Genomic DNA, 12112 nt, shown 5'->3' with positions numbered 1-12112 from the left:
ATGTAACTAGTGTTTTACAGAAACTACTTTGAGAAATATTGGCCTGGGCTTTGGTCAGGACTTTAAAGACTTAGCTAAGCCAAGAAGAATTGAAAGGGTATACAAGTCAAGGAAGAATGTCATGAACAAAGGTATACAAGGAAAAAATTATGAGGAAAATGCGACAGGTAGCACGTATACTAGACTTAAAGGCTGATTTAAAGTATGGGTATTTTTTTCTAATATCTTAAGAATAAAAGAGGATTGCATGATGGATACTAGCAATCATTAAGGAACTATAAAAACGAAAATTATTATAAACTGGTACAATTTGACTTTTAATTTTAACTACATATCCTAGAAGATTTAAAAATATTTAAGAATTTAAAATATTTTATTTGTAGGAAGCAACAGTTACATTTATACATAGAGAGAAATCTTCTAAATACTAACCTGAATTAATAGCATAGAAAATAAAATCAGAATTAAAACTTATACCCCAAATGAGAATTTGGCATTTCCTTCTGAAAGACTGTTAATTTCCAGAACAAATAATGCACTTATATGGCTGCTACTTCTGCAATATTCAAAAGAAAAATTGTTCAAGACTTAGGGGAAAAAAAGCTGTGAAAAAAGAGCTTAAGGGATAAAGATGGCATCACAATAGTGATTTTGGCCATATGCTTTCTTCATATGCTGCTCTGAAAGTGGGCCAACAAAATAGCCATAGAAATGTTGTTTATTTGGAATCTGCATCATGTTTCTCATGCATTATTCAGAAGGGTAAGAAACAGATGAATTTGGCAATCCAGTGGGAAGGAATTCTTAGTTACCAAAACTTTAACTCAGCAATCATGACACCAGACTGAAAATCCCTTAAAACAAAGAAAAAAATAACAAAAAGTGGCAGTTTTGGGGGATTACACTAAATAGATAGTTATCTAAGTTTAGCAAAAAACCAAAAAAAAAAAAATCCTAGAAATAGAAGTTTTAGCAATTATCTGATTTTTGTTTGGCAAAGGTTACTTTTTAAAAACATCTATCATATTATTTTTATTGATTGGTTGATTTCAGTCATCAAATGTACTTTTTTTTCTGTTCTATTATAGATTTATTTTTTATTGTGGTAAGACCATTAACATGACATCTACTCTCTTAATAAATTTTTAAGTGTACAATACGGTATTGTTAACTATAAGCAACAATGTTGTACAGCAGATCTCTAGAACTTACTCATCTTCCACAACTAAAATTTTATACCAGTTGAACAGCAACTTACCATTTCACCCTCCCCCAACCCCTGACAATTACCATTCTACTCTGCTTCTATGAGTGTGACTATTTTACATACTTCATAAAAGTGGAAATAATGTAGTATTTGTTCTTTTGTGACTGACTTCATAATGTCTTCAAGGTTCATTTATGTTGTCCCACATGGCAAGATTTACTTCTTTTTTAAGGCTGAATAACATTCCACTGTATGTATATACCACATTTTCTTTAAGCACTCATCCATGAATAGTCATTTAGGTTGTTTCTACATCTTGGCTATTGTTAATAATGCTTCAATGAATATGGGAGGGCAAATATCTCTTTGAGATCCTGATTTCAATTCTTTCAGATAAATATCCAGAAGCAGGATTGCTAGATTATATGGTAGTACTATTTTTATTTTTTTTGAGGAACTACCATACTGTTTCCCATAGGGGCTGCATCATTTTGCGTTCCCACCAACTGTACACAAGGAGTCCAATTGCTACCAACACATCCTCACCAACATTTGTTATCTTTTGTTTATAATAACAGCCATAACAGGTATGAGATGATATTGAACCCACACATATTTAATGAATGCTTCTGCACTAAGGCATCACCTCAACTGTATTTTTGTTGTACTTTCAAAAAACTTACTATCTTCTAATATACGTCAAATTTTATCAGTTTGGGAGAACTTTTTATACATGAAGGGTGTTAACTCTTTGACATACGTTACAATCCCTTTTTTCATCTATGTTAACTTGTTCTTAAAGCACTGTTGGCAGGTGCTAGTGAGGACTGAATATTACTTTTAATAGTTGTTAACATAGGCCAAATGTGTTACCCTTCCTTTCATAGAGAAATAACTAAATGACAGATTAGTACTTCCTACAAATTTAAACTTTTTAATAATTTTTGAGTACCTACAATGTTCTAGGTAATGGTAACAAGGCTGCTCTCTAGCCCAAAGGAGGTTACAATTTAGTAAGTTAAAGATTATTCCCTCACCCCCCCCCATAATTGTTATTAACAGAGGCAACTCTGGAATTCTTTTAATTATCAAGAGAATAATCAAAAAACAGAAAGTTAATTTGTAAATAACTTAAAATTATTAAATGAAATTACACCTGTCAAGAAAAACGAATTCCTGCTTATGTTTAAAAATGACTACACAAACTTTCAGTAATGAATAGAATGTAATCATCCTTTTTCCTAAAGAGTATTTTACAAATTTTAAAGGAAATATACTAAAGTTTAACTTTTCCAAGAATCACATTTACCAATACAGAAAATAGAAAACTTTATTTCAGGAAAAGAAACAAACTGGTCTATGCCTAAGTACTCAAAAAATATTGTAGTGTATTGAATTATGTCACCCCAAACTCACTGAAGCTTGAATTGTGTCCCCCAAGTTTTAGGTATTAGAAACTTAGCCCCCACTATGACTGTTAAGAGGGTGGGAAATCCTATTATGGTAATTGAAAGGTGAAGCCTTGAAGAGGTGATTGGACTGTAGGACCACACAGTAGTGAATAGATTAAAAATGGTGGTCAGGGGCATGGTTCCGAGGGCTTTAAAAGGAGAGTCTGACTTTCTCTCTGCTCTGCCATTTCACAATGTGATATACCCTGCCATCACTGTCACTATCACCAAGGCCTTCAGCAAATGTGTTACCTGGATTTTGGACTTCCTATACTCTGAAACTGTAAGCAATAAATTTTGTTTTATTTCTAAATTACCCAGTTCCAGGTGTTTTGTTATAAGCAACAGAAACGGACTAACAAAAGCGTGATACAAAACAACTTAATTCTCAGTTGCTCTGGATAAAAGTTACTACCAGAGCAGTTCTAAAAAGTAGGCACACATAGATTTTTTTTGACAGCCAAATGCTAACTGTTGGAAAGTACTAGAAGGAATCCAGAGACACAAAGATACCTACCACTGTAACTTTGAAAATACTCTATGAATCTTAACTGAATGCCATGCCATGGACAAACAGCTAAATTCTTGAAGAGCCTTTTGATGCTTAAACATGAAAAATATATTTCATGCTTTGATTTACAAATTATGGTGTACGCACCCTCCTCCCCCCACGAATAAAAGGAAAATCTATCCAAGTGCTTGAAAATAAAGTCTTAAAAGGAAGGAATAAGCATATTATTATCTCTTCGGATCTACAAAACGGTATTTATTCAAATTTAAGACTTTTGGAGGGTCTTTGAATTTAAGAGTTTTCTGTAAGTTCACAGAAATTGGTCTGTAGAGAAAACTATGACTAGATCTTAAGGGTGACTGGATAGCTCAAAGGGTCTATTGCATGTATTGTCAAAGTTTTACAAGTGGAATGATGAGTCGTCAGTTCTATGTTTCACCCTTTCCAAATGTACAACATCAGAATATGAGCATTACATTACTCATGGAAAACTAAAATGGTAGGAAATGGCTGATCACATCAAAGCATCATAAATATACAGTAGGTCCAGGTGATATTTTTGTCCCCATCCCTACCTCCCCTTCCCACACCTCACACATTTTACCCACTATAAATTTAATTGGTTTACAACCTTTTCTTTCAAAATCAAGTATCCAGTGGATGAAGTATGCCACTCACATGAATTACTACAAATAAATCAATTTATTTTACAGAAAAGAAAATTGAGAATCAGTGATACTTAGTGACTTAACCAAGACAATGATGTCAGTTGGTGGCAGAATGCATTTTTGAATCATACAAAAGTATTGCCAAATGAAACGGAATTTTATTTTAAGGCTAGAGAACTAGAAGGATAATTTGGGAGAAAGGGTTCTTCAGGGAAAAGTGGGTCTGAGGAGAATCCACAAAATGTCAAAATGGGAAGCTTTTGATAGCTAAGCCAGGATGAGGGCATTGGCACCTAGTACTCTTTGATAAGAAAAGTGTGAAAGCGTTGAAAAGAAAAAGCCCTCACCATCAATAAAGTGAAAACAAACTACGGAACTGGAGAAAATTTTTGCAAATTATATATGAGGGGTCTTCAAAAAGTTCATGGAAGAATTGTACAATCTCTTAATTCAACTTTTTGAAGTACTCTTGTATATGTTAAGAGATGTATCTAAAATATATAAAGAATTCCTATAATTCCATAGTGAAAAAACAATCCAAGTTTTAAAAAATGGGCAAAGGATCTGAATAGACATTTCTCCAGAGATGATATGTAGGTAGCCAATAAGCAGAGGAAACATTGCTCAATATCATGACTCATTAGTGAAATGCAAATGAAAACCACAACATACCATTTCAAACCCCCTTGACTGGCTAAAATAAAAAGACAGACAATAACAAGTATTGGTGAGAGTATGGTGAAGTCAGAACCTCAGACATGTCTGGTGGAATGTAAAATGGTGCAGCAGCTTTAGAAAACAGTCAGGCAGTTCCTCAAAAGGCTAATCATAGAATTATCACATGACCCAGCAATTCCATTCTTAGGTATATACCCAAAAGAAATAAAAACATATGTGTATTAGTCCGTTTGCGTTGCTTATAACAGAATACACGGAATTGGGTAATTATAAAGAAAAACGAAATTTATTGCTTACAGTTTCTGAGCCTGGGAAGTCCAAAGTCCATCTGATGGTGGTGACAGTGACCCAGGGGTCTCACATTGCAAGATGGTGGAAGCAGAGAGAACACAGAGAGGGAAAGACAGATTCTCCTCTTCTTTTAAAGCCCTCAGAACCATGCCCCTAACCACCATTTTTAATCCATTCACTACCGCATGGTCCTACAATCCAATCACCTCTTCAAAGCTCCACCTTTCAATTACCATAAAAGGATTTCCCACCCTCTTAACAGTCACAGTGGGGGCTGTTTCTAATACCTAAAAATTGGGGATACAACTCAAGCTTCAATGAGTTTTGGGGGCCATAATTCAATCCACTACAATATGTCTACACAAAAATTTGTACACATTCTTAGCAGAAATATTACTAATAGCCCAAAAATGGAAACAACCCAAATGTCCATCAACAGATGAATGGATAAAATGTGGTGTAACACGGCGGAATATTATTAGGCTATAAACAGGAATAAATCACTCATACACATTACCATGTGGATGAACCTTGAAAACATGCTCAGTGAAAGAAGCCAGTCACAAAAGGCCACATATTGTATGATTCCATTTATAATGAAACGTCCAGAATAAGCAAATCTATAGAGACAGAAAATAGATTAGTGGCTGCCTTGGGCTTGTGGGGGTAGGAATAATGGTGGAGAGGGTGACCTCTAAAAGGTACAGGTTTTCTTTTGGGTGGTGATTAAAATGTCCTAAACCTGACTGTAGTAATCGTTGAACAATTTCTGTGAAAATACTAAAAACCAATGAATTGTACATTTTAAATGAGTGATTTTGTATGGAATGTGAATTATATCTCAGTAAAGCTCTTACAACGGAAAAAAAAGTTTCCCTACCTGGTATTTTCTGCAGCAGTTAATAACTAGTAGGCATCTCTTTAGGAAATTAAGGGATAGTCAACAGGTGCCCGAAACAGTTAAATTACTAAAATGGCAATATCTGAATCGGATGCTATGATAAACGTTTAGGGATCTGGCCTGGGTGGTAGTAGATATCAAATAATATGAAGGACGGTCTTTGCCCTAATTGCAGGAATGATTTAATGAAAGAAAAAACACCTAATAACAGTGAAAAGTAAATGAACAAATGAAAAATGACGGGTACAAAGCAGATAATCAATCTATAGGCATAATTTACGACGGCACAAACTTCATTGAAATATATTCTGGTCCTTGTGGAGAGAGGGATACAGGCTATTCATATTCAGGGTGCCACAAGTTGACCAATTTGGGGGGCAAAGGTATCAGGTGGAGATAAGGCGAGAAAGTACAGTGCTATCTAATAAACTTTTTTGGAGCAACATGGCCATCCCTTAATCAAGGATCTTCTAAACACAAAATGCTACAACTCAACAATCTAAAGAAGTAGTCTTTCGATGGAAAGTTAAAATCACACTGGATTACTACCTCTAATGACTGCATTCACTTCACCTCTTATAAAAGTACAATAATTTAAAGGTTTTAAAAGAACGAAAAATCTGTTTCTTGTGGCAACGAAAGCAGCAAGAACGTGGCTCTAACAGACTTGGAAATCAAGGCGGCGAAGTCTCCAGAAGGGTGTCGGGGATCCACGTACCTCGAGTCACCCAAGGGAAGAGGCGACGCGAAGGCATCCCCGGCGCTGCATTTTTGCAGGTAAGCCCAGGCTGGGGGCTCTCGCCGTGAGGCTGGCTGTGGCCCGAACGCAGAGGCACAGAAGCTGCAGCAGCCTCACAAGGAGATCACTGCCATCCCTCCCGGGCACGCTCCGCGTTTCCAAGGCTAACGTCAACTCCGGCGGACGCCATCCGGGGCGGAGCAGTGCTCGCGCGCGCGCTCGGGGGCGGTGCCGGGTGCCCGGCTCGCCCCGCCCCTGCAGCCTGCGCTTGCTCTCGAGGCGGGCTCTGCAGTGCCGCCGGCCAGGCGAGGCGGAGCGGGAGAGGAGGCGCGCTTCGCAAGCCCCAGGCCGGGGTCAACGCTCGCCTGGTCGGGGGATAGGGGGATGCCACGTGCTCTGGCCCCACCTTGGGCCCAGGAGCCCCAGCTGCGGCCTGGGGGTCGCCCCTCCAGCCCTGAACTTTCACCCGTGCGGCGCCCGTACGCAAGAGCGTCGTTGCCCTGGTGACGTGACGTTTTTCCGCCGGGTGTTGCTCTCGGGATGGACAAACGTGCAGCCGCCATTTTGCGAGCCTCCGGTTTCCTGAGGTGGGCAGGGTTGTCTGACAGCAGACTCGGGCGTATGGTAGGGCTCTAACCGCTCAGGGTCCCGCGACCTCCGTTTACGACTTCCGCGCCCTGGTCTCCACCCCGCACACCGACGGTGATGAATGTTAGCTGATACTTCATACGCCCTATTCTATTTGGAAGATCTAGAAGGGCGTTGCATTTTCTTTTCCATGAGTGGATTTGTGGTTGCATTTTAAAATACAAGGCACCAAAAAGCCCCTCATTGGTTACCAAGATATCTGTTTATTAATAAAATTAGGCAAAGTTCCCGTGTTCCAATTCGGGGAAAAAAAAAAAAAAAGCCGCGGCTGGCTGTTATTAGGGTGGTATTCATTTCAGACCCGGGGATCTTTACAGGATGGACACAAAGACCCTAGTTATTGTTGAAAGTTATCCATGTGTCCAGCGCCCATTGCCTCCATTCGCTACAAAATTTGATTTTCCTCTTAAATCTGGACACCTTTCAGATTGTCAGTTGGGAGGCTTGAAGACGGCCCCTGAGAGCTTTAACAGTGATTGGTTTCAACTGATTTGGAGGCTCCTGGAAGGGAACTTTGAAGCCAATTTGTCGATACCAAGGTATCAGCGTTTCCTGCGTGATTGACAGCCTAGCAGTTCTGCACACTTGGGACTCTTAAATGGTTTGAGGATCGTCTCATTTAGATCTCCTTACCTCAAAACTATAAATGAGCCCCCCCCCCCCCCCGCTATACTGGAAATGATGCCTTAGTTCTTAAGCATTTAGGTTTTCAGGTCTTAATGGGGAAAAAAAATAGTGTTAATATAAAGAGAAAGTCAGGCCTTATAAAAAAAAGTATATAATTCTATCCAGAGGAAAAGTGTAGGTTAAAGAAATCACGTCGAAGAAAACCCTATATAGTATCAATGATACACTTATGCTTGTCTTCAAGGACGCAATTTACAGATACTTTCATAGTTTGGTGTCTTCACAATTTGATAGATAATGGGAAAATGTGGTCTTGGTCCATTCATTGTGTTTAGCACTCAAGACAAGCTCAGTCATCATGGGTCAGAACAACCCATTAAGCATCTTAGAAGCATCAGCTACGGCTGTGAAGTCTGAGTGTTGTATGGTTAGGAGTAGGGACCCCAGGGTCAAACATCACCACTCACTACTTGTGTGATTTTGGGGTTACCTAATTTGTCTGGTGCTCAGTTTCCGTATCTGGTAAAATAAGGCTAATAATAGATTTTAACCCACAGAGAGTTATGTAGATTGGATAAAATCAAATCACTTGGCACAGTAACTGGCACAGCTTAAGTGCTTAGCAAGATGAGCTATTATCTTTAGAGAAGTTGCATTCACGATGTCCATTCTTTTCACAGGCATTACATATGACCCAACCAGTATTAACATTTTTGTTGTTGAAATACCTGCTGCTGTTATTTGTTTTTCAAATATATTGTAACATTGCACTTCCTTAGAATAAAATTAGTAAAGTTCATTATACTACAAGGCCTTTGGTTATTATTTGGGTATTAAGTATTCATTCAGCATTTATTGAAATAGTGAATAAACAGTGGTTCCATAATAAACAGTGCCAGGAACCACATTACTTGCAGCAGATACAAAGTCAAATAAAATGTGATCCTCAAGGAATTTACTAAAATATAACTTGGGAGACCAACAAGGACATCAGTAACTATAGAGTGTGTGATAAACAGATATGCACCACGAGCTGTAGAAACAGAAATGGGATACAAGTCATTCTGGGGAAATTAAGGATGGCTGCAGGCTAGTTTTAAAGGACAAGTAGAAGTTATTTGGATGAAGATGTGAGAGAGGAGGTATTCTAGGTAGGGAAACATTCATTCAATAATTCATTTAATAAATATTTAGAGAATACTTAGAATCAGGTGCTTTATGTACCTTATTTAATCTTAACCTTATGAAGTAGATTGTTGTTATTCTCATTTCAAGTATAAGGCATCTGAGTTTTAGAAAGGTAAAATAAACGATGAGATCTAAAGTTGAGCCCGTATCTGTATGTCTCCAATATTCATCAAAACAGATCAGCTACACGGCTGATTCGCATAAAGTGAAATAGATTATGAAAAATCTGGAGCTGCTGCTTTAGTCAGATAAAATGTTTAGCCAGGCATTATCATGACATGCCTGTTTTTGTGTAACAGTAATGACCATTTGCAATTCATACTTAAGTTATTTTTCTCACCAAAAAGTAAAAACAAACAAAAAACACACAGTCATGAAACTCTCACTGTGCCACATTGCCCAGATACCACTGGCCAGAGGGCTCTGAAGACAATGCAGAGGTGCAGTACTGAGTATGTTGGACTAAAGAGGAGGTTAAATGGCCTTAGGGAATTAGAAAACTGAGTTCTAGGGCAAGGAATTAGAATTGCTAGAACTTGGTAAGTGATTGGATGGAAGTGAGAAAATGGGGGAAGTAAGGAGACCCAAAACGAAATGATGAAGGTGAGTCCAACTTTCAAGCTTAGTGAGTACAAAGTCTGAGGTAGAGTAAAATAAATAAGCACAGGAGAAAGAATAGCTTTGGGAAGAAAGATAATGAATCCACTTTGAGATGTGTTTAGGGGCTGGTGGGATTTTCAGGTGGATATGTCTAGTTAGTAATATAGGGTTGGACCTTGGGGGCGAGGTCAAGACAGATCTGGGAGTATTCTACAATTAAAAAAAAAAAAGATAGTCAAAGTCATGAGATTGGAAGAGAATGCCAAGGTTTAGATATTATGGGGTTAATGAAAACCAAGAAAACTATCAGGAGGGAAGAAAGGAACTATAAAAATAAGATGATTGATGTCTCTCATGGCTGGTTGAAATTCATATCACTGCTTTATATCACAGATCATGATATGCATATAAAAACAAATCATGTGAACGAGCACGGTGTGAGTAGAAATTTTGGGTGTGGTGACACTGAGTTATGAGGATATTAAAGACAGGGAGTGATTAATAGTTACACAAAGTTTCATCTTGAAATTTCCTTTAATATAGGAAATTTCATATCCTAAACCATTTATATCCCAGAACCATTAAATAAACAATACATAATATAATTATAGTTTTGCTATTAGTTGGTTTTAAGCTTTATCATAAGATACAGTGTATTTCTTTTAAGTTACAGTTCTGAAAAATTTACAGCAATTCCTGATGGGGAGTGTAGGGTGAAAGAATAGTTTCTCAGATTTTGGTTATGATTAAGAATTTTGAATTTCCTTGTATAGCTGTTAAATTTTACTGTTATTTTGCATCAATAACTATAGGGGTGTTTCAATTAACATTTTCGAATGTTATCATTACTGGGAACTTATTTTATATAGTTTAAAAAGAACACAGAGTTATTGGTAGACTCAAAATCAGTAAATTGGAATATTTAAAAGGATAAAATTTCATTTTAAAAATTATGCTACATTCTGTAAAACTTTGTGAATATAATTTGACTGAAAAATTAAATTTTGAGAAATTTTCAGAACAAAACTGTATAAATATTCACAGGCATAGTTACAATTTGACTCTACAAAGATTAAGTTACATCTGAGTTGAGTACAATGATTCTCCTTATTTTGGCACACATAATTGAGAATTGACTATGCAGATTTCCTAGTCTTTATCCTTGCAACCTATATTAAGGTTGGAAAATCAATTAACCTCTTCTATTGACAGTTGCCAAAGAGATGATGTCTTATTATTACTAATAATTTCTAAAGCTAGAACTGGAGTTTGTAAATGTACTAACCGTTCAGTATCATGTGAACATTATTTTCACTTTCCTATAGAGTGAAAATATATCTTCACTTTCCTGTGGAATTCCTTTTCCAAGGAATTGCTATGAGCAAATTAAATGAGAGAATTTCTGTTTGGGAGGAAAGTTATAATTACATAAGAATGGAGAGTTAAGTGTTATTTGCCTAATGGTGGAGGTACCCTCCTACAGTCTTTCTAGCCTCATGGTAATATTACTGTAAAATAGAAAAGTCCACATTGTTTAGAATTACTTCCTACAGTTTATATAGTAATGTCTTTTTAATTGTATACAATATAATATATAATAATATAATTTTGATCAAAGTTCAAAATTCGAAGTACTGTTTCTACTGAATGCATATTGCTTTCACACAATGGTAACGTTGAAAGATGGTTAAGTCCCCATTGTAAGTTGGGGACCATCTGTATTTAAAACGTATGAAAACTTGAGGTTATTTACATTAAATAATTATTTAGGGGAAACGAAACCACATTTAGCAAATAAAATGTATGCATAAAAAATAAATAACAATAACAAAAACCAATGTTGGTGGGATTGTATGTTAGAGGTACATTTTTGAAACTTGTCTTGGCTCTATATAAAAAAATTTAAAATGCAGTTCACTTTGACACAGAAATTTCAACTCTAGAAATACAGCTTACGGAGATCTCACCTAAGTGTGCAGCAATATTTGTACAAAAAGGTACTTAGAATATTAGTAATAGCAAAACCACAAAATGCTCTTCAATAGGGAACAGGTTAAATCAATTAAGTAAAAAAAGAGGTATATCTATATTACGTCTATACAAAGATGTCCAATTTATATTAAGTAAAAAGTTAGTTTGTACAGTATGATTTTATTTATGTAAAAACTGGATGTAGGTGCTATAACGCTAGGGTTAAGGGTTCAGATCCCCATACTAGCCAGCTGCAAACAAAAACAAAAACAAAAACCTCCCAAAACAAAACAAAACAAAACAAAACTGGATGTAAGCATGAGCATGCTTTGTACATGCTTATTTCTGAAGGATACATGAGAAACTATGATAGACATTAACCTCAAGAGGTTAACTCGGGTTTGATTGGAAGGGTAACTTTTTCTTTATACCTTATACTCTTTTGTGCTGTCAATATATTTTTTTAAACCATCAATATGTATTATTTTTATAATCTTTAAATCATTAAAATTACAAAAAAAAACCCTAAATTGACAAAAATCCTCTTCTCCACCCCCCCACAAAACCACCAGGGCATTAAATGGTTTGGGCACTATGTTACTAGTAAAAAGGTGCAGTGGATTTTTGTTTTC

At 36.6% G+C, this 12112-nt stretch overlaps 1 protein-coding gene across 2 annotated transcripts in view; it reads right to left on the bottom strand.

Moving 5' to 3' along the window:
- Nucleotides 1-6886, bottom strand: part of PCNX4 (pecanex 4) — a 46913-nt gene extending 40027 nt beyond the window's left edge. For both annotated transcript variants that reach the window (XM_063089571.1, XM_063089572.1), the window contains exon 1: nt 6426-6886. The gene's annotated coding sequence lies outside the window, so the exon portion shown is untranslated. The remainder of the gene's footprint in view (nt 1-6425) is intronic.
- Nucleotides 6887-12112: the final 5226 nt, after the last annotated feature.

The sequence above is a fragment of the Cynocephalus volans genome, chromosome 3 (genome assembly GCF_027409185.1).
Source record: "Cynocephalus volans isolate mCynVol1 chromosome 3, mCynVol1.pri, whole genome shotgun sequence".
Lineage (NCBI taxonomy): Eukaryota > Metazoa > Chordata > Mammalia > Dermoptera > Cynocephalidae > Cynocephalus > Cynocephalus volans.
The sequence above is the reverse complement of the archived record's forward strand: the minus strand, read 5'-3'. Positions and strand labels throughout refer to the sequence as shown.